The sequence below is a fragment of the Amblyomma maculatum genome, chromosome 1 (assembly GCF_055883805.1).
Source record: "Amblyomma maculatum isolate TAMU_Amacu chromosome 1, ASM5588380v1, whole genome shotgun sequence".
Lineage (NCBI taxonomy): Eukaryota > Metazoa > Arthropoda > Arachnida > Ixodida > Ixodidae > Amblyomma > Amblyomma maculatum.
The window spans coordinates 90,056,170-90,077,728 of NC_139344.1; the positions used below are offsets into that span (position 1 = coordinate 90,056,170).

Below are 21,559 nucleotides of genomic sequence, written 5' to 3' on the forward strand. Positions count from 1 at the left end.
AAAGTATACAACAGTTGCATCTTGCCTGTACTCACCTATGGGGCTGAAACGTGGAGGCTAACCAAGAGAGTTCTACTTAGGTTGAGGACAACCCAGAGGGCTATGGAACGAAAAATGGTAGGGGTAACATTAAGAGATAGCGTGCAGAGTGGGTCAGAGAAATAACTCAGGTTACCGACATTCTAGTGGAAATTGAGAAGAAGAAATGGACATGGGCAGGGCATGTGGTGCGAAGAGAGGATAACCGATGGTCGCTGAGGGTAACAAACTGGATTCCAAGGGAAGGAAAGCGTAGCAGGGGGCGGCAGAATGTTAGGTGGACGGATGAGATTAAGAAGTTCGCAGGGGTCAAGTGGATGCAGCTAGCACAGAACCGGGTTAGGTGGAGAAATAAGGGAGAGGCCTTCGCCCTGCAGTGGGTATAATCAGGCTGATGATGATGATGACAATTTAGCTGGCACACACAAACATACACATCTGCAGGCAGGCAGGCAGACCACCCCCCCCCCCCCCCCCCAGCAACCTTTCTACAATAATATAATAATTGGTTCACAGGAGGGGAAAGGGGCAGTATCTGTCACATTTGTTTCTGTGGACACTAGACCCGCGCCGTAAAGGAAAGGGAGGTAACTGGGAGTGAAAGACATAGAGACAAGCACATTGTTTTCCTACAGACAATGCGCGTAGAGGAAGAAAAGGCAGATAAATATTAATGAAGGTTTTACTTTGGCTTGAAGTCCTTTAGATGAATCGCACACAACCACATTTTTAGGGCGCATTTGTCCTTGAATAGCGTAAAGACGTGCAGCTGGAAGCAATATGAAACGAAACTCAGAAGCGCGTGGTCTCCACGCTTTCAAATGTCACCGACAGGTGATAAGAATCAGTGGTAAAAACGCATCCAAAGTAAGCTTGGTCGGCTGATCTTCCCGAGCGTGCCCTAGGTGCCACCCATTCTCGTCTTGTGTTGATGGCAGCGCTTTGTAAAGCACGGAAGCCACGTACTCCTGTGTTCCCTGTCATACTGATTCTAGCGGTACTTTTTCCCAGTAATGTCGGCAAAGCACAAAAATTAGGACACCTAACTCCGCCGTTAAGGTTACGACGCGATAGCGCTTCACACACACGGACGTTTTTCTACATTTTATTTACTTTTAATTTTTATTTTTACGCCAATCTTAGCATCAGCGAAAATTGGATGTTCTATTCATTCTGAGCAGTTTGACACCTTTGAATGCATTTTTCATTATTCAATTGCTTCAAATAATTAATTGATCAATTACAAACTGCAAGTATTCTTAACTGGCATCATCAAGCATTCGCTTTCATTCCAAGAATTTTGACACCTTTGGCATCCTTTCTACAATATAATAATAATTGGTTCACAGGAGGGGAAAGGGGCAGTATCTGTCACATTTGTTTCTGTGGATACCAAGACCGCGCCGTAAGGAAAGGGATATAAATGGGAGTGAAAGAGGAAAGAGGGAAAGAGGAGCCGTGGTGGAAGGCTACGGAGCAATTTCGACCATCTGAGGATCTTTAACGTGCACTATCATCGCACAGCACACGGATGCCTCTGTTTCGCCTCCATCGAAATGCAGCCGCCGGCGGTCGAAATCGAACCCGGGAACTCCGGCAAAGCAGTCGGCCGTCCTACCACTGCACCACCGTAGCGGGGCCACCCTTTCTACGTTTTCATATTTTGAATTTTTAATTCATCAATTACAATGAATTACACAAATTGCGATCGGTATCACACAGCAGTCAATGACTAGAAGCACAAATTACCATGATTCAAATTTTTTACGCAGTCCCCAATTATCTTCGACACTTATTACCATCTACTACGCCGACGGCTTTTCAACCAAACCACGTGTATAAGCTATTTCTGACAACCTGAATGAAACAAAGAACCCTGTTTTCAGCTCTCATGATGAAGCCTAGCGGCCAGGAGGGTGATGGTGATGAAGTTGATCACACACTGGCAGTACCCTTTTTAACAAGATCACGACGTCAACCGCACGGTGAAGCCACAAAAGGAAAACAAAAGAGAAAGCTTGTACGCAATGCTTCGGACACTCGAAGGGTCTCTTGAAGTCCCTAGGGGCCGAAATGCACTCGAAGGGTCTCTTGAAGTCCCTAGGGGCCGAAATGCCCGCAACGAAGTCCCAAGCCACCAATGCTCAAGACAGCGCTTCGTCGCTTCGAACGCCACGCTTCCGTCTCGAGTCACTAAAAGAAAACATGGCCATAGTGAATCCGTGCTGGTCCACGATTGAACTGCACTGCAGGCTTTCACCACATCCTGCATTGTTTCTTCATTTGACCGCAAAGGGGACAATCTGTCGATATGTTCGCATTAATCTTATCTGCAGAGCACCACAGCGTGCGACTGCCAGCCGCCCACTTCATCTTCGTTTATAACAGCAGTCCATTGCAATAGCGTTTCTTTTTATTATTTATTTCTTTCTTTTATTCCTTTTTTCATTGCTTTCTATTACTATCGGCTCAAAATTACAAATTATTTCAGCAACACTAACTCCTAATTATTAGGTTATCTATCATACAGTCAAATCGACATTATCAATTATATTATGTCACCTACAACGAATTCTGGCCAATCCCCCATTGTGGGTATCTGCCATTATAACGAGGGAGAAGAAGATAGTTTCCACTGAGCCTACAGCGCGAGGCAGGACCGCGGTGCAGGCAACACGCCCACGCTGAACGCCTGTCTCCCGTGTCGCTGTTCGCCACCGGGCGCGTATACGTGGTGTAGCGGCCTGAGAGCTCGAACGGGGATTCCGCCTGGTTGTTCGCTACGACGAGGATGTGTCACGGCCACCACGAGTAGAGGATGCCGCCATCGCGGATGCAGTACCTGGTGGCGACGACGCGCCATCACCGCGATTCGCGCACAAGACCGTGAGTGCTTCATCTGCCCGCCACCCTGTATGAGCGTTCTGTGCGACTAAGCCGGGGACATGGAGGAGATGCTCTCCGAGGTCGACCCCAAGGTTCAGCTATCCTTGAGCAGCAGCCCACCAACTAGACAAAGTGGGTCTGGTACGACAGCGGGCTCTCAACTAGGCTCGCCCACTTCACTGCCCGCGACGTTCCCTGCACCGACATATCATAGGGAAGGCAGCAGAGGAGGCAACCCCTCTTATGGCGGCTCCGCAGACCGTGCAACTCTACATCAGCTAAACAAGAAGTGCAGCCGCTGCCATGGTACCTTCACTATTCCGAAAATGTTAGACTGCTTACACACAATTTGTCAACTATGCCTGGAAAAGGAGCGCGTTGGAAACAAAATTCGCTGCTCCCAGTGCAGCCAGGACACACCCTTGCCACCAGGAGGCATAGCTAGCCTTCCATTTGACAGCGCAGTCTCCAACATCCTAGAAATTGCGCCCCTTGAAGACGCTAGCCTTGGGTGTGCAGGTTGCAAGAGCAAAGAGTCGAGTGCAGTCGCCCGCTGCTTTGACTGCGCCAACTTCCTGTGCTCGAACTGTGTGATGGCGCACCAGTTCATGCACTCCTTCGACGGCCATCGGCTATTTAAGTTGGGAGAGCCGCAAAGCACGAACAGTGGATCGCAGGTGCCCCAAGACAAATCGGTCACCTGCCTGCGCCACCGTTCGGAGCCACTGTGCTACTTTTGTCTATCGTGCGGCCTACCTATCTGCAAAGAGTGTGCTTTGTTCGACCATCCCGAGGCAATGCACGAATTGAAGGCACTAAGTGAGGCGGCCCCTTGGCATGTGGAAGGCTTGTCGCGCATTATGGAGGACGGATGGGTGATGTCACGTGACCTCCGAGAAGCACTCAAGACCCTTGATCAGGTATCCAGCCGTCTTCAAGCTCAGTACCAGCGAGCGGAGGGGGAGATGGCAGACATATTTCACTTCTACTGCGCCATGCTGGAGGAGCGGCGGCAGGAGACGCTGCGTGAGCTCGAGAACATCTGCAGTGGCAAAATGATGGCCCCTGACTTTGTCGAGCAAAAGGTTCAAGATATGGTCGAAAGGATACACCAGGTGTGTGCCTTTGTGCAAAAGTTGACTCCCACTTCTACAAACACAGAAATATTGTTCTTGAATCTTCTATTAGAGAAAAAGTTACAAGGATTTCTCTCATTGCATCCTGAGCCTGCGCTCCATTGCATGGACCTGGAGTTTGTGCCCAACTATCAGGCCACCCAAGTTGCAGTGCACAACACTTTTGGCTACATCAAAGAAGACGCAAGTACTGAAGGTGCTCAGCGCCAACCGCCATTCACACAGTCCAGTGGTGTTCTCGATCCCGCTGACACATTACATCAGAATGGCCACCATCCACCACCTCTGATGTCCCCTTCTGAGCGGAAACCTCTGTACATGCGCTTCAGCTCTGAAAATAACCTAGGTACCTTCTCAACCAGCCATGCAGATGTCAACACTTGTGCGAAGTGGTCGAGTGCAGCTGCTGAAGTCTTTCAGAATGGTTCAAACTTCGGTGCTTCCCAGGTTGTTCCGGCGCCTCCACCGCCGACAGCTCTGGCTAGTCTCTCGTTCGAGTGCCTAGCTGGGACTGGCGCAGGGTTGAGCCCTCTGAGGTCGCAAATCAAGCGGCGGAGAATTATTTACCATTGCAAGTTTGGAAAGTTCGGTACCATGGAGGGACAGTTCACTGAGCCTTCTGGTGTGGCTGTGAATGCCCAGAATGACGTTATCGTCGCCGACAGCAACAATCATTGCATCCAGATATTTGACCGCAAGGGGCGGTTCAAGTTCCGATTTGGCGAGTACGGGAAGCGTGATGGCCAGCTGCGTTGTCCCAACCGGGTCGCTGTGGTGCGCCAGTCTGGTGAAATTGTAGTGACTGAGCGCTCACCGATTCATCAGATCCAGATTTTCAATCAGTACGGACAGTTCATGCACAAGTTCGGTGCTGAGATACTGCAGCACCCTCGCGGCGTCGCCGTTGACCCCAAGGGTCGCGTTGTGATCGTAGAAAGCAAAGTGATGCGTGTCATCATCTTCGACAAGAACGGCAGCGTACTGCAGACCTTTGACTGCTCCAAACACCTTGAATTTCCCAACAGCTTGGTAGTAAACAGCCACCAGGAGATATTCATCTCCGACAACCGGGCCCACTGCGTGAAGGTGTTCAACTACGACGGCATGTTTCTGAGGAAGATTGGTGGCGAGGGCGTGACCAACTACCCTATTGCGGTCTGCATGAACCAAGGCGGCGATATCCTGGTGGCGGACAACTACGGTAAATTCAACCTGACCGTGTTCACCCAGGATGGACAGCTGATTAACGCACTTGAATCTAAGGTGAAGCACGCCCAGTGTTTCGACGTGGCCCTCATGGATGACGGCTGTGTAGTGCTCGCCAGCAAAGACTACCGCTTGTACGTGTACCGCTACATGAGGCAGCCCGCGCCTTCAGGTCCCGCTGGCTCTGGGGGCTTCTGATGGAAGAAGAGGGGGGGGGGGGGGGGGCGCCCTTGTTTGTTTTCCCATCTTCTCTATTTGTTGCAGAATCACAGGACCTCATTTTCATGTATCTTGTTCCTTATTTTAGAACAATTTGGCAGATATTGTCAGGGGTTGTTCCGGGAGCTCGAGAAGGCAGCCGGGAAGACCAGAGCGTCCTGAACCAGCAGCTTGGCAGAAGCAGGACCGGGCATCAGGCGAGCGGCGGCCACAGAATACATGTTCACACCACACGCTCCTCTTCCTTGCCGACCTGCCCCGTGCAGGCACCAGCAGGTATAATTAGCACGCATGAGACTACTATCCGCAGAAAGGCGCATCGTTGCGATGGCCTACCTGAAACAATAAAGCTTAAGCAGAGTGCAGACTCACAATACGAGGTCCTATCAATCTCAGTAGGTTTCAGGCGAATCACGTGCACGACTTCAGATTCAGGGGGCCAACGGTATGTTTGCGGTAGAATCGAAAGCATCTCATATTTTCCTATACGGCGAACCCCTCATATGGGCCAAAGTAGCGTTTCAGGAGCTTCTCGCTAAGACCACGGCGTCTAACTGGAATTGACCCCCACACTCATGCGTGCCAATTATGCTTGCTGCTGTAAGGTGTGGCAGAGCACGGCGAAAGTTAGTGACAGGAACGTGTGCGCAGCCTATATCCAGCGGCTCGACTTCGAGCAACATCAAGGCACAGGTCATGAAGCAGCTGTTCACTACTTTAGAGTAGAACCTCTCCAAAAACTACGCGATCGGACATGACACGCAATAACAAGCTCCACTTGAAGCGGTAAATACACGCGGTCCGGCAACACTCGTGCCGCGCAAACCGTTGGCTTCATCGCAGTATTGCCAAGTTAGCGGATTTTTACATGTCTAGAGGGCAAAACATTTTTATTCCGAGAGGTGGGAGTTTTAGCGGTTATAAGTCCTTTTGGCTTTATTATCGGCGGTTTTAATGGTCCTACGGCATTTGTTTAGAAAAATCCAAGTTTTTTTTTATTATTACATTCATTTTTGAGGGACAACGTCGCTGTGAGCGCATGACGTCACAGAGATCTCAGAGTGAAGAACGCTCGAACAGGCTCAATACCCACTAAATTGATTTATGTAGCATTTTTAATGCAATCATCAAGTCTACACTACAAAAGTCGGGCAAGCGGTCCAGCGGACTGGGACCTGTCAAGTCTGTGCAGAAGTTAAGGGAACAGTTGCTGCAGGACCCTAAGTTTTCAGAAAAAATCACTGCCATTCAAATGCAACCGAAGAAGTCCGCTTTTGTCACGTGGGACAGCTGTGGGAACACAGCCGAATTCTTAGATGAAGTACTAGTGCATGCATGCTTCTCACAAAAATTCCTTCTTCAAGCAGGCAGAGTTTGCTCTATCCGCACTGATGCTGCTCCGGGCGAATGCAGAGGCTGGACTCCATATTCAGTCACCAAAATATTGCTACGGAATACTGTTGCGGAGTATTGTTAAACCTGAGAAGGCAGGCAGGATATTCCTGAGAATAAAAGTGTTCGTATTCCGAAGTTTCCAGTCCAAAAAAAAAGAAGCAAAACAGGACTTTCTAGCGTATTTCAAATTTTAGTACCGTCGTTCACAGTATAAATAACACAATAACGTGCGTAAAAACTAGTCCTGTCTTTCTTGCCTGTTTTGTCGTCTCTGTTGCGCTTATACAAGTTTACGAACATGAACCAACTAGCCCCGCAACGCATATTACGATGTCAGTAATCAATTTAGCCGTTTTCAGCGCGTTTTGGAGATTTTCATTGCAGGATTTCTATTTTTGAATTGGCAGCACTGCTTCCTTTTCGTCCGGATAATGCGAGGTCGCCGAAGTGCGAGATGGAAGTCAGTGAGGTTGAGAACAGCGCAGAACCATTTGAGCAGCCGTTCCTCATTTCGGCGGGCTACGAAAAGATGCAAATACAAAGAACTGGTGCTATATACATACGTTATTCCTCCGCTCCTCTGCTTTATCATTTTTTTTTTATTATCTGAGTGATTTCTCAATATAGCTACGTCTGAAGCAGCTGTCGGTGGCCTGCCCATCGCTTATCGCAGGACAGGGCTTGCGATGTACGGACAGAATGCTCTCTCTCACTTTCAAGATACATGCTGACGATTAAGTTCGCTTTCAGCATGTTTTAGGTGACGAAAGCGAAGGCTGCATCAATTCATAAATCGTTCGGAAGCTCTATAATGCGCTAGCAAAAATATGTGAGCGCGTTTTTGTGTATTGTATCTTCTGTGGGTCTTCTTAAAATTCTGGACAAAAGGACCAGGCAGGGTGGATTTAAAAGGATGGTATGGTTTGGTTTGATCTGGCTATGAGGTTTAACGCCCCAAAGCGACTCAAGGTGTGAGAGACACCGTAGAGGAGGGCTACGGAAACTTCGATCACCTGGGGTTCAGAACACCGGCGCCTAGCTTTCCACTTCCACCGAAAGACAGCCGGGCCTGAATTCGATCCCGCATCCTCAGGCATACCAGTCGGCCGCCTTAACCACTGCACCACCGTGGCGGGGCTAGAAGCGTGACGAAGATGGGGGCCAAAATGATTAAGATCGTTTGCGACACAGCCTCCGACTGGTAGACAAACAAGCACTCAAAGAAAGTAATAAACCATTATTCGAGTGCTGTGCATCAACAAATCAAGATCAAATATAACAGACCCCGTTTTAGAAATCGCTAAATTGTGGTGCTGAAAGCGTTGTGCTCAATTTTGTATTTTTATGGCAACAAACTTACTGCACCCTTGTTCATAACAGCGTTTGTATTGGCAGTATGACCAAGGTCAATGTATGACTTTCCAGACCTTGTTGCGGCGCTCGCCAAGGACGCAACGAAGCATTTTCTTATCGCTGCAGTCTCGCTGTCTGCGCTGGTACTCCCGAGAAGGTTACGAAGTTAGCCGGCTTTTATCAAAATGTGCCGGTTGCGAAGCTTATGTTGGTAGGATGCCTCCCAGTTTTGCAAGTCTGTCGTATTATCGTTTTACGTGTGTCCAGAGCGAAGTCTTCGTGCGTCGTTGTGACAACCTTTCCGTTTCTTTCAAAGCGCTTGGGGGCATAATCAACTCAGCTCCCTGCTTCTGAAGCCGCGATGCACCATGGGACATCGTGGCATCGTGGACTCTAGCGTTGGTGTCACTACAGTGTTTCCAGCTGAACTTTGACACGGGAGCGGCTGTGTCGTTTGCTTTACGTATTCGCATTGGTCGCTGTGCTGCGTCATGCATTTTGTTGACATGCTAGCCATTGTTCGTTTAGATTTGTTGATGTATTCAACGTCCCAAAGTGATTCTGGGTATAAAAAAACGTCACATTGGAGAGGTTCAGAAATATCTATCACGTGTTTTTTTTTTAATTATTATTAACGTGCACTGCCATCTAACAGTGCACGGGTGCCTTTCTTTTTGCCGCGCCGAAAACCAGCCGCCACGCCATCGGGATTTGATTCCTCGCCTTTGGCTTCTGCGGTACAGCGTCCCAACTATTCAGCCAACGAGGTGGGGTCTTAACTTTCTGCATGTGAATGGTTGGTTGATTAATAAATAACAAATAAATACCAGGCATACATGTGCACTGTTGCGATTTCCGCGGGTATGCCAGCGTTTAATAGGTGACAGCGCGCTTCAGAGGTAAAGTACTTGTGCAAAAATTTGTAACAGCAATTATACTGAACCTGTCCTGAGCGCTCCTCGCAGGCTCATTCTGATATCACCCTGCCATATGAAAGGACCGGCAAATGTTGGCAGCTCCTGCCAAACGTAATGTCAGGCAACCCTGCGTCCAGTCAGTGTTCGGCCATGTCAGCCCCAGCTACCGCCTGCCAGCGTCATGCTTGTGACTTCGCTCACAACGCCAACGCCGGATGTCCGGTGAACGGGGCCTTTAACGCTATCGTGTTAACAAATGTTATAGACCTTTGCATCGGGCGAGGAGTATGTCAAAGCACCTCCTCTCTGGAGTGTTGCAAACCTGTTCCGCTGCCGCTTCCACCGTGCTGACGTCAGAAGCACAGGACAGCCCAGCGAGCAATATGGCAACGCCTAGGAGGCCCTCGTTGCAAAGGTCCACTCAGGGGCGCTGGGGAGCCCATGAGCCACCATTTTTGAACCTACGGGAATCTATAGAAGCTTCTCTATATCAGAGGGCATGTATCTATATTGAACCACGTAAGTGATACCTCGGTAAAACAAAATGGATCAGTCGTTTGTTAACCCGTTCTACAAAACGAAAAGCGCCTGATGCTAAAGTTAACAACAAAAATTCTAAGGCAAAAGCCTTTCTAAAGTCATGGTAAAACTCGTGTCGGCGAGATTTGTTCGAGAGATGAAACAATTTCCCCAGTCAGGATGTCTCAGTAGGTTCATCATAATCATCATCATCAGCCTGACTATACCCACTGCAGGGCGAAGGCCTCTCCCATATTTCTCCACTTAACCCGGTTCTGTGCTAGCTGCATCCACTTGACCCCTGCGAACTTCTTAACCTCATCCGCCCACCTAACTTTCTGCCGCCCCCTGCTACGCTTTCCTTCCCTTGGAATCCAGTTTGTTACCCTAAGCGACCATCGGTTATCCTCTCTTCGCACTACATGTCCTGCCCATGCCCATTTCTTCTTCTTAATTTCCTTTAGAATGTCGGTAACCTGAGTTATTTCTCTGACCCACTCTGCACGCTTCCTATCCCTTAATGTTACCCTTACCATTTTTCGTTCCATAGCCCTCTGGGTTGTCCTCAACTTAAGTAGAACTCTCTTGGTAAGCCTCCACGTTTCAGCCCCATAGGTGAGTACAGGCAAGATGCAACTGTTATATACTTTCCTCTTTAGCGATACCGGTAAGCTGCTAGTCATAATCTGTAAGTGCTTGCCAAATGCGCTCCATCCCAATCTTATTCTTCTTGTTATTTCCTTTCCATGGTCCGGATCTGCGGTTACTACCTGTCCTAAGTAGACATATTCGCCTACTATTTCCATTACTTCGCTACCTAATGTAAATTGCTGTTCCTTCCCGAGGCTGTTGAACATTACCTTAGTCTTCTGCATATTGATTTTCAAGCCTACCTTTCTTGATGTATTTGTAATTGCTAGTTTTTGTTTTTTTTTCATGTACGCTACCTTAACTGTGTTGTTTTAAACGTCTGTAAATGCTTGCGTCGTATAATCCTGCGTATAATACTGAGAATATATAGTTCTTCCATCATTGACTTCGTGGCTCTGTTCTCATTCACAACGCTGAACCTAACCGGCTAACGCTGGGTGTCAAAGTTCCAACTACCTTTGCCTCGGTTCGAGAAGGTGTCTCGCACCCCTTCCGGAGCCGTGACAAATTCTGGCTTCCGCGACAGGACGCGCACGTACGCGTGCTCTTGACATTACCGACAAGGCAGAGGCACACAGAATACACTGAAACATCCCAATCAACTCTTCTAGAATACTGCATATGATTACCTGCAATATTATAAAAATATAAATGCTGCCACTTTTGTCCTTGTCCTTGCGGCGGGGGAGTGATGCTGCGATCGGTCACAGGGGAGACAGTGCGTGCTCCGCGTTGTGGGAAAGAAGGCCGATAAAAGGTAGCGGGGGGCTGCTTCCACTGGGTGTCATTCCTGAAGCGTGGTGCTTGTTATAGAGGGAGTCGAGAAATTTGGCGAAGCGGTCAAAAGCGGGAAATTTGTCCGCTGTGGATACAGCCATAACATATCAGTGGATGGTGACCCTGGTAGCTGACCGCAGGATCCCTTGGAGAAGGTATGTTGCTGGGCGAGTTGGTTATTCATTGTCAGAGAAAGAACCCTAGCAGACGACGGACAAGGAAGATGAGGATACACACATGCTCTTGGAGGCCGAGACGAGGCGACGGACGCGCGACGAGGCACTGCACCCAGATGGAATGGAAGCTGCTGGAAATAAGGATGCAACGTCGATTGCTGGGTCCGCTCAATACCGTAGTTGACGGTTCGCTGTTTGGTGCAGTCCATAGCATACGCTGCTCGCATGATGGCATGGACCTCAATGTCTGGTGGTTAGGTAAATCCAAATTTGTACGCTACCGCTGAGTACCCAACTCCTTGCGCACAGTCCTCTTGACCATAAAAGCGATGTCTTCAGCCTCCGGAATGTCGATGCTGGCAACGGTTGTCACATTGGGAAGGCGGCCGAATTTGGGCGTTATACGGCGTGCTTTGAGCGCCTCAAATGCACGGCATTGCTTGATGACACCTGCAACTGTAGAAAGGGCGTCTCGGGAAGTAAGGAAGTTATACATGTCCCCAGCAATCCCTTTGAGAAGGTGCCCTACCTCGTCTCCTAACATCTGCCGGTTTACAGTGCGACACTCGATGTATCATGTGCATGTCTCACTGGGCAGCTGGGCGCGCTGGGAAAGCTGATGCTCAGCGCGTTCCTTCTTCGCAAGAACGTCTCGAAACGATTTAGTAATCTCAACAAACCAATTTCAGGTCGAGAGGATTTCCTCGTGGTTGGCCAAACCAAGCCAGAGCCGTGCCAGCAAGGATGAAAACAACGTTGTACAGGCGAACGGTAGAGTTTCAACGGTTATACTTGCTGCACTTTTCGTAATGTCGGAGCCATTATTCAACGTCATCTTCGGGCTCACCATGGAACGTGGGCTGCCCTCGATGATGGGGTAAGGTCGTCTCTTCTCCAGCTCGCCGTTCCTGAGTCTGTTTCTCTTGGGTGATAGAGCCATTGCAACTATTGAGACGATAATAGTGGCAAACCTGCTACACGGCGGCTGCGATGTAGTACTGGCGAATCCGGGACGTTTTTCACACATCACCTGCCCCAAATGTAGCGGATGAAATGGTTTTAATACAGGTGAAGGCTTGATGAATGAAAGCTGGTCGCAAGCGCCTCAGAGCCCAGATCAGTCTGCACGCGTCTCCATCTACTTCCTTCAGCTCCAACTCCTCAGAAGCCGCTACGCGGCGTAACAATATATTACCAGTAACGATCCCTCAAGTTACTGACATTCTAGTGAACATCAAGAAGAAATGGGCATGGGTAGGACATGTGCGAAGAGATGATAACCGATGGTCGCTTAGAGTAACAAACTGGATTCCAAGGGGAGGGAAGCGTAGCAGGGGACGGCAGAAAGTTAGGTGGGCGGATGAGGTTAAGAAGTTCGCAGGGGTCAAGTGAATGCAGCTAACACAGAACCGGGTTAAGTGGAGAAATATGGGAGAATCCTTCGTCCTGCAGTGGGTATAGTCAGGCTGATGATGATGATCCCTAAAAGGCCCCCTTTATGAAGGGTGGCATGAGCCTGGGGTAGCCGCCATCTTGAGTGGCACCACGTGACCTAGGGTGGGCCTTACGGTGGCCGCCATCTTGGATGGGCGTGACTTAACATGGCCCTTAAGGTGGCTGCCATCTTGGTCGGCTAAGGTGGCAACCCACCATGATCACTGCTTCGGACTTGAATTCTAACTCAAGCCGTTGGTGGTCACGTGACAGACCCGGAAAAACCAAAGTGAAATCGCCAAACGTGAGAAGCGGGGACACGTGCGAAAAGCCAGTGCGATTAACTGCGGCGCCTGCGTCCAGCAGGTAGATGTCGACGACGGGTCGCGTGCGGCAAACGAACTGGTAGATGGCGACAGCCAATGCGAGCGCGAAGAGCGCCGACGTCATGGTGACGTGCGTGGAGGTGCTGCCGTGCGGGAGACCCGGCCGCGACGGCCTGCCAGCGCTGAGAGTCTAAACAGCCAGTACCGACCGCTTGCATCTGAAAATGCTGTATTATTGTTTCTTCACATACATAAAAAATCATTGAATACAGAACTGTCAATGACGGGTAAATTGTGAAGATCACTGGTCGACACTGAAGTGCTGCGACGAGTGAAAACTGCGACACAAGCGACACAAGCAAGTTTTTTCCCACAGCCGCTCAGCTGCTGCTTCCCAGTGCAATCGCCAGGTGTCTGCTAGCTCCGCTGCTGAAGGCATCGCGCAAACCGGCCACATCCTCATTTTATTATTACATGGGCTTCCCAGTATATCGGTGATGAAATTCGAAACCTTTATTACAGTGTTGGCCCGTTCCGAGGCACCATCCACTGCCGCTTTGATGCAAAAACCTCCTAGGCCTAGCGACTAGTGCAGGCAGGCAGCTGTTTGTCGCCATTGCTAAAAGCCCCGCATTTGCGCAGACATGCTGTTGTTGCACGAGTACAGTACATCAAGCAATCTTTCTGATAACGTTGCTGTGCCGTCTTTTCCGTTGCGAACATCAAGGGAAGAAGCATTTAGACTGCTGCGCGCTGATGTCGTCTGTGGGCGGAGATTCGGAGAATCCGCTCGCTGGTGCTTTCTGCCCCATGTGTGCCTGCTGGCATTGTGGCGGCAGTTCGCAAGCGGCAATTGGTGCGGCGCGTCGGTGACGCTTTTGCACATGTGTCCCCTGCTTAAGAGAAAGAGGAGGAAACTTTATTGAGAAATTGGAGCTATCTTCTTACGTGAGAGGACGCTTCTCAAGCCGCCCCAGGGGTGGTCGTCGCTCGATGGCACTCGACGACCTCTTTGGCAGAGCTAAGCAATGTGGCCTCCTATTGTTCTGGATTGGTTGGATTGGTAATGTGCATGCAGGCCCTCCGGCATACATGGCAGTAATTGAATTACAGTAATGGAATTACTGTAGTGTAAATACTTTTCTCGGTAATTTGTAATGTAATGAATTCCTTTTTCGGGTTGGTAATTTAGTAATGTAATGAATTACTTTTTAGCAGTAATTTCGCAGCAAAAGTAATCAATTTCTTTCGAAATTACTTTTACTAAAATGCGCCACTACTCGTTCAATAAACAACGAAGTAGAGTGCCGCGAAAGCAGGAACGGCGTGCGGCAAGCGAAGCCAGCGTAAAGGCACGCTCACACTAGCGGGAAAACGCGCAACGCTGGACGTTCTCCGCGCGCCGCTTCCCGCAGAAACCGGTTTTTTTCCCGCAGGCTGACTTGTTTGACGTTCCGCGGAGCGATGGGGTCGGGAGCTATTTTTCCCGTCCCGCAGAACGGAGTAGCCAATCGGAGCGGAGCGCAGACCGTGACGTCAGTCCAAGTTCAATGACTCCCGGCGGCGGCTGTGCGGGCGACGGGAGCATCGCTGGTGTCGCTTGAGTAGCCCGCTCACTTGTGCACGAGAAAAGCGCGTGCTTTCCCTTCGCTCTTGTCACGTGACTACTCTTTCTCGCTCCGCTCGCCTTCGCCTCCTCTACATTCCACGACAAACGCAGCGGGAAAACGGGCGTAGTGTGAGCGTCCTTCCGAGGAGCTGCGACGCTGCGGCGCCATGAACGTTGCGCCGCTGCGGGAAGTTTCCCGCTAGTGTGAGCCTGGCTTAACGGATCGGCAAAGGGGGACCAGTGCGTCTGAGACCTCAACCATTTTCCAAGCAGCAGGATACAAGGCGTCAAGGGAATGCCGAATGGAGAGATGTTGCAAGAAGGCTGGAGCTGAAAACTAGTTTGGAGCGCGGCGCAGCGTCACTCCCTGTTGCGTCGGCTAGGGCACAGTGGTGCCTGGTTACACTCAACACCACGGGGCGAGGAAGGATTGGGGTTGGGGGAGATAGGCAGAAGGGTCCATGAAGTGAGGCACCGTGACTTGAACAGCGAGTACAAATATGCCGACATCGATTCTTGGGACCTAGCTTCTTAGGCCCTTCAAATGGCGGAGACAGTTCCGAGCCAGCAAGACGCTGGGTTCGCCGGTCATTTCAAGACCGTTCGACCATGCTTTTTTTTTTTTTTTTTTTGCGGTAGTTTTGTTTTTGTAATCGCCCGTACTGTAGGAAAGAGGGAATAGCTCTCTGGAACGGAATTTGGCGGGAAGACGAATGTTGTTTTGTTTACTAGCTTTGCTTAGTTTTCGCATGGATGGAAACTAGAAAGTAATTTAAAAGTAATTTAATTACTCAGTATAAGTAATTATAATGTAATTTCATTACTTTTTGAGAGCAGTAATGAGTAATGTAATTTAATTACTTTTCTGCGATTTTCAGCGAATTAGTAATGTAATTTAATTCCTTTTCAAAAGTAATTTTGCCATGTATGCCCTCCGGTGGTTGCATGGTTTCACATCTAAACATGATGTGCTCTATATCTACCCTTTGATCACCGCAAATGGAACATGAGGGGCTGTATTGGCCTGGATACCATTGTGCTAATTTGTGGATTAAAGTACGTATTTGTCTGAAGTTTTCTGAGTAGTGTTGTGATTTGCTCAGCGTGAGGTGGGGCTCTGGATATTTCGGTGTTCTGATACCAATTCGTAATTCATTTTTACGTGGGGTCTCTCTCGCGAGCCGATCTTAGCTCGAGGTAACGCACCTTCCGGCCTACGACGAATCCTCGGGCATACTGGTGCGCCGCCTCGTTTCCAGGGTGATCCGCGAGTGCGGGGACCCACAAAATTTTGATAGAACGCGCATTTTTAGAGCGATCAAAAGCCTTCAAAATTTCGGCTGCTGGTTGATGAATTCTACCTTTTATAAAATTCTGAATGGCTGTTTTCGAGTAGCTAAAAATTAATTTCGAGTTCTTCGTGGCAATCGCCAGAGCTACAGCTGCCCATTCTTGCCTCCTCTGGGGTTCGTGCTTCATTTATCGTTGCTGCATTTTGTAAAAGCTAACGCTCTTAAAACGCAATTCGAAAATCCCGCAGTCTAAAATCAACGTCCCAGGTCCATCTTTGTTCTGCGTGGGCTGCAGCCACGAGTTGGGGCGAATATCGCAGCGCAGGCGGGACAGAGAAGGGCGGCGCCACAGATTGAAGACGCTGGGTATTGCTTTTGGAGAGCGGGCTTTATAGCGGTAGCCTTACTACTCCATGTATGAACCCGGGCACCGTTTTGGTACCTGCGGATGACCTTCAAGCTCTGCCAAGGTCGAACTGGTACTTGGCCTGCCTAGAGACAAGTCTCGCTGAGTGCAGTGTCTTATGGTGAACTGATGCGTGGCCGCATGGCTTACTGACCGTTTGATTAACTGACCGCTTCACGTGTCGTAATTATTTATTAAAATTGAACGTTATGGTAGTAATCAAGTCATATATCGTTCGATAGCTTGAGCATACTTGCAGGATTAAAGTTACCTTTACATTGCAGTCTCGTCATATCGTTGTATAGCTTATATCGAGTATAACTGCTCTACACTATTTGCAGGCCTTTATTACTCTTCATTAATCGCGTGATTAAAACTAAACTTTAGCTACGCCATTGCTGCTGAAAGCAGAATCCGTATACAGCCACACAGCCATCACTCGATCTTGGGTGTACCCAAAGTCAACCTTTTTTTTTTTTTTTTTTTTTAGAAAGTGCACTTTGGTCGCGAGTCAGTGAAATTTCATTGAGCCACAGTACTGAGAGAAATCGCGTATTATTCTAGATTCGTATGATCATTGCTAATGACCAGCTACAAATATCTTAACAGCGACTACGCGCCTATTAATGCTATTATGGTGCTGCAGGAGCCATCGTCACACCTAAAAATGCAAATTAAAAAAAAATAGTCGCCGGTTTTCCTAAAACTTCTGAAAGTATAAAGGGAGAAAGCGGTCGTCACAGCTCGGTTGGTACAGCACCACACGCGACATGTATTCTGTTTGTTGCTCACGCTGGAACCGAACAGATGAGCATGCAAGCTCAACAGGCACGCACATGACATCAAACCCAAGAGTGCGGTAATACACTTCTATAAGGAACCGCTATTCAGGGGCTGCCCGTGGGCTATGACTGTGGTGGACAAGTGCTGCCGTTTGAGCCAGCAATCGCATATTGGAAAAATTCGGGTAGAAGTGGAGGCTTGAGCATGCGTTGCACGTGCAAGATGAGTGCCATGACGGCTTGTTGCGAGGGGCAGTTTGGGCATACTTACGCTCGCCTTTCTTCATTCTTTATCGTGCCGCACGAAATGTGCACCGATGACTGACGGCTAATAATTAGCAGTGCAGACTACTGCTGCATTGTTACACTTTGTAGGTCATCAGATGCGCACGGAGGTGCACTATCTCCTGTATGTTACGTTTAGGTGGCCTGCTCAAGAACAGCGCTACCCAGTTCTATGCAATGCTTTGCAACCAGGCGCACGCTTTCCAGTGACTAGCCTTCGATAGCCAACACGCTTCAACCGCGCAGGAGGGAACGGGCCACACCAGCCGCGCTATACATGCCAACTGGTTTGAGGCAAGGTTTCTTTTTTCACAGTATCGAATGTATGGATTTTTTTTTTTTTTTTTGCCGGATAACAAATGTCGTAGTTAAGTATCAATTGATAAACTTGATCTGCCCCCGCCTATTCCACCAGGTGAAGTTGATCTACCAGGAACGGAGTCGAGTCTCGGAGCCATATATGCTTTGGGTGGGCCTTGCAACCGGTTCACTTATGGAGGTGGGGGGATAGGAGGGGGTGGGGTTGGGGGTACGGCGTTTAACCACTACTGCAACCTGGAAAGGGCGAAAGTTGGTTTTTTTGCCGTTACTTCTGTTCAAATTCTTGGCTACCTGTACACCAAGTTCCGCACGCACAGCATGGTCGGCATTCTGTGCAATTAAGTATGCGTGCAGCTTTGCCTAAGCCTTTTTTACAGAACAAATCAATTTCGTGCATAGGACACTAGAGTAAAATATGGCGCTGCAATCTTGAGGAGCAACCAGTGTATCTCACGCGCGAATTATGTTAAGCACCATGCTTGTTTGCTAAAAAGCTTAATAGGATTTAACGTCCCAAAGCGGCTCACGCTATGAGGGACGCCGTAGTGCATGGATTCCAGAAAATTCGACCACGTGCTCTTTATTAACCCGCACAGACACTACACAGTACCGAGGCGCCTTGATTTCGCCTCCATCGAAAAGCGGCCGGAATCGAACCCGCGACATTTGAATCGGCAGTAGGCTGCCCTCAGAAACTGAGCTACGGCGGCGGAGCGAAGTACCATAAATGATTGTATATGTACCAGCTGAAGCGGCGAATCACATTTCACAGATTTCCGAGCGGGCATCCCGCTGGCGCTCACACGCACGCATCAATAGTCATGTCCAACCGGGCTGCGCTGGAGAGTTTTAGAACGGGGCATCGAACGTCTTGCCCCCTTAGTGGCTTTTATACTAGGTTTGTCACGTGGCAGGCACAACATATATGCGCATGATTTATTTATTTACCCCGAGGCAAACTCGTTTCCTTGCCTGCAAAATAATGCAAGAGTTCTGTTCCCAAAAACGAAGTAACAATATCATATCGCTGCGCTTACTGCAACTACAGGAGACTCCAAATTTTGAATGTTTTTTTTTTTTCCTCCTTTGGAACGATGAGTAATTGGTTCACAGGAAGGGAACGGCGCAGTTTCTGTTACACGTTTCTGTGGACACCTGACCCACGCCGTAAGGGAAAGGACGAAGGTGGGAGAGAAAGTGGAGAAAGTGAATAGAAAGAGATGCCGTAGTGGTGTGCTACGGATTAATTTCGACCACCTTAGGATCTTTAACGTGCGCTGAAATCGCACGTTAAAGATCCAATGAGACTTCAGCAAACAGAGATGCCACATCAAAAATTCGTAGTTTTATTTCTTACACACATGTCATTTCACCTGTAGAACCTCAGCTGCAGTTCCAAACGGTGGCGAGATTTTGTGACCAGTGAAGTATACAACAAAACTCACGCCACTCGGCAGTGTGTGCCCGAATCACCAGTGGACACGCTGCTAGCATAAACTGAAGTTTTTGCATTTTTGAGTGCCTTTGCTGATCAGGAACCTACCAGTCAAAACCATATATAGTTTCACTGCTGAAGCCGAAACTACATGAGAGAAGAAATTCAAATTTGTCATGCACGTGCGAACTCCACGAGTCGATGCGTTTAGTCTTGCGCTTCACTACAAAGAAAACTCATGCAACGACAAAAAATAGCGTGTCAAGCCCTTAAAGCATCCCAAAAACGAAGCAACATACATACCTCACCATTTTGCTACCACCGCAGAGTACTAAAACCACAAGAAATCGCGCTACTGGTGCGTAACCCGTGCTGGTGTCACTCACCGCTAAGCGAGTTAGAGGAGCACAATGTCTATGCAGCATTTTTCATAAAACTCATCACTCCCTTTCCCGGTGCTAAGAGTAATAGAAAGGGCACTGATATCCCTCAGACCAACCAATATCTCCTGGCCACTCACAGAGTGGCTGCACGACTGCAACGTCATACCATCACCTAGCAATCCAGGTACACGAGTATAACTGCAGCCTTCTGTGCCGCTGCATTCCCTTCAGCATGTTTTGAAGCATATGTATTGCGCCACACTCGCCTGCATTGGCTATATCGCCGCATGCGTAAAATTCCCCAAGCCAGAGTACGCGGAACGAGTTTCCGACGAAGTGGCGAATTCGCTCCGTCCGACGGCGTTCATCGAACAGCCAGCATGAAAAACTAAGCAGACTCTAGGCAGACCCTAGACCTCTATGAAATTGGAAATGGCGGTAGACTTCAACCACGTGCAGCGTACATCTATGGCGTTGTGTACCGCAGACTTTGCAGCACAAGTTCGTTCTATTTGAATCAGTTTTCGTTCAACCCGTAGGTGGCGAGAAAGACCGCTCCCACCAGAAGCCATCCCCATCCCTCCCCTCCCCTCTTCCACTACGCCGTGGAACGGCTACCAACACACATCGGTAGCCAACCAATCATGTCTAGCAGTGGGTTGATGCCGCTGCCGCACCCTGTACGGGTTATGGGTAAACTATGGGGGGGATACCCACGGAATGCTTCAGTTTCTCTCGGAAAATTCTACAAGAATCACCAGACTAGGTGTCGTATAGGTTTTTTTTTTTTTTTTCAAGCCAGTCTACAATTTTCTATTTATTCGCGAGAGTTTTGTATTTCCCAAAGACAAATTTCGAGCAAACGCGGCACGCGCACACGAGAGCAATCAATCAACGGCGTCGCAGCAACGACGGCACTCTGGTCATTTCACTTGGCTCCAAACAACGCCTCCAAATTTTCGAAGCTATTGCATATCACTGCCCATAAATAACTGGCACAATCCAATTTTGATCAGGCTTTTTCATGGCCTGTGGCATTCATGGCAGAATGGGGTTTATAAGACATGTCTCGGGCTTCTTGCCGCCGGCAGAAGATAAAAAAGAAGCGTACTATACCTAGCTGGGATGAGGAACAAGATTAGCCAAGCAAGTACCGAAGCCAGTGCGCAGTCCCTGGTAGCGCAGGGGCTGACGCGACGGTGTAACTCAGTGCTTTAGAAAGACGTGGTCCCAAGAGTTGATCACAATGCATGTGGCTAAAATACTCACTGTCGTGCCCTGAGGTAACAACTCATGCAGTGGGCAAGTGTCCCCTCGTTTCTCCCGCCGGCCGACCGGTTTAGAGAGAGTCGCCCTTGAGAGAAAAGTGAACATCCACTCCGAACCTTACAAGGCTGCCGACGCACGGCCCGACCTCGGCGGACGATGGGAAGCGCGGTGCTAGCGGATGCCGCCGTGCAGCCCCGCTGTCCATGTGGGCCTTGAAGGTGATGTTGGTCGTGTGGCCTGCGCTGAGCGTTAGCGGACAGGAAGTACCCGGCGTGGCGCGCATCACTTCGGAGGCGCCGTACCTGCGCGACGGTGCCGTCAACCTCAGCTGCGGCATCACGTACAGCAAAGCGGCGCACACAGCGTGGACTGTTAACGGCAGGCCACCCGACGACACGGCGCTCGAGAGCATTTACACGGGTCGGACCGGCAAGAACCTGTGGCTGCGCGCTCACGGCCTCGTAATACGCCGCCTCGACCGGGTGCCCTCGGCATCCGGCCGCTACGAGTTGCGATGCCTCGCCGTGGCCGATGGAAAGCTGAGCTCCGATTCCGTCTTCGTGGGCTCGCTCTTCAGTGATGTGTGCCGCGGACCAGAGCCTTGTCTGTCTCGAGGCGCCGTGTGCCGCCAGGGCCTCTGCCGGTGTGAAGGCGCTATGCCTGTGCGCCTCGCGTCCCGCCACACCACGTGTCGCCACGCTGCCATGCTCGGTTGGCCGTGCAACTTCGACGAGCAGTGTATA

At 49.5% G+C, this 21,559-nt stretch overlaps 1 pseudogene; it reads left to right on the forward strand.

The window, feature by feature from the left end:
• The first annotated feature begins 2,954 nt into the window (after positions 1-2,954).
• LOC146203148 (protein brain tumor pseudogene) lies at positions 2,955-5,465 on the forward strand (annotated as a pseudogene).
• Positions 5,466-21,559: the final 16,094 nt, after the last annotated feature.